Source organism: Sturnus vulgaris, unplaced genomic scaffold, assembly GCF_052056855.1.
Source record: "Sturnus vulgaris isolate bStuVul1 unplaced genomic scaffold, bStuVul1.hap1 Scaffold_298, whole genome shotgun sequence".
Taxonomy (NCBI): Eukaryota; Metazoa; Chordata; class Aves; order Passeriformes; family Sturnidae; genus Sturnus; species Sturnus vulgaris.
The window spans coordinates 377,453-379,285 of NW_028276372.1; the positions used below are offsets into that span (position 1 = coordinate 377,453).

General features: G+C 64.5%; 1 long non-coding RNA gene across 1 annotated transcript; it reads left to right on the forward strand.

Moving 5' to 3' along the window:
* The first annotated feature begins 423 nt into the window (after positions 1 to 423).
* On the forward strand, positions 424 to 1,507 carry LOC148217785 (uncharacterized). Its single transcript, XR_015800754.1, has 2 exons — positions 424 to 455; positions 1,090 to 1,507. It is a non-coding gene; the product is annotated as an uncharacterized LOC148217785 (long non-coding RNA).
* Positions 1,508 to 1,833: the final 326 nt, after the last annotated feature.

Consider the following 1,833-nt stretch of genomic DNA (forward strand, 5'->3'; position numbering starts at 1 on the left):
GCCGAAGGGGCGGTCCCTGGGGCTGAACAAGACGGGGGGGCGGGCCTCGGCGCTGGGCAAGCCAGGCAATCCGAGGGGACGCTCCGGGCTGGTCATGCCGGGCAAGCCGAAGGGGGGGAGCTCCGGGCTGGTCATGCCAGGCAAGCCGAGGGGGAGCCCCGGGCCGGGCAAGCCTGGTAAGCCGAGGGGGCGCCGAAGTAGTGGGGCCCCGCGCCGGGCCAGCTGGGGGGGGGCGGGCCCCGGGGCTGGGCAAGACGGGGGGGCGGGCCTCGGCGCTGGGCAAGCCAGGCAATCCGAGGGGACGGTCCGGGCTGGTCATGCAAGGCAAGCCGAAGGGTGGGGGGGCCCCCGTCCAGGCAAGCCGGGGGGGGGCCCTGTCCGGGCAAGCCGGGGCGGGGGCTCCGGGCTGGTCATGCCAGGCAAGCCGAGGGGGAGCCCCGGGCCGGGCAAGCCTGGTAAGCCGAGGGGGCGCCCCGAAGTGGGGGGGCCCCGCGCCGGGCCAGCTGGGGGGGGGGCGGGCCCCGGGGCTGGGCAAGACGGGGGGGCGGGCCTCGGCGCTGGGCAAGCCAGGCAATCCGAGGGGGCGCTCCGGGCTGGTCATGCCGGGCAAGCCGAAGGGTGGGGGGGCCCCTGTCCAGGCAAGCCGGGGGGGGGGCTCCGGGCAGGACTTGCCAGGCAAGCAGGGCGGGGGGCCCGGTCCGGGCATTCCTAAGGGGTTGCCCCGGTCCGGGGAAGCCGGGGCGGGGGGCCCCGGGGGGGGCAAGGCGGGGGGGAGAGCCCCAGGCCGGGCATGCCGGGTGGGGGGGGAGGTAGCCCGGGTTCGGGCAAGCCGATGGGGCGGTCCCTGGGGCTGGGCAAGACGGGGGGCAGGCCTCGGGGCTGGGCAAGCCGGGATGGGGGTCCCCAGCCTTGGCTACACGAATGGGCGGCGGGGGGACGGTCCCGGGCCGGGCATGCTGGGGGGGGACGGTCCCAGGCTGGGCAAGGCGGGGGCGGGGGACGGTCCTGGGCCGGGCAAGGCGGGGGCATGGCCCGGCCCCTCAGTGTCCTACCCGGAGCCGGCCCCCGGGTGACACTGTGGCTTTGCAGGGCTGGAGAACTTGGTGTCCGTCGCCAAGACGCTGCCGTTGCCCCACGTGTACGATGTCGTGGAAGGACACGTGAAAATTTCTGTGGAATGTGCTGAGATATTCAAACTTCTCAATGCAGAAAGGAAGCCTGAAAGTGAAATAAGTTGCATATGGGGGTTGTAATTCAGGGACTAGCAGCTGCAATCCCAACAATCTCACGCTGGAGAAGAACCAAGAAAAGGTCGCCAAGGAATGGGCACAGCCCCCAAGGCTGCCAGAGCTCCAGGAGCGTTTGGACAATACCCTCAGGGGTGCCCAGGGTGGGATTGTTGGGGTGTCTGTGCAGGGCCGATTGTTGGACTGGATGATCTTTGTGGGTCCTTTCCAGCTCAGAAAATTCAGCGGTTCTGTGAATAAATGCTTTGTGGTGTAAATAACTCTTAATAATCTAATATGGTTTTGGGTTTGTGTTTTTTTTTTTTTTTTTTGTTGTTTTTTTTTCCTGGAAGTAGCAGTGGCAGAAGCACCTACCAAGTGCCAGATGCTCTTTTCTGTTTGTGGGTGTTACTGGCTTTAGTGACACACACAACCAATAGTCCTGTGTAAATCAGGCTGTTAGGGTTCTTGAAGTGTTATCAAAATACCTTTTAGGAAATAAGGAGATCAATAGAAGCAGTTAAAAAAGCAAAACTAAAGTAAGCTAGTGAAAGTAAATGTTTTTAGATACCTCTCTTATACATCAGTATTCCTCAGATGCCATTGG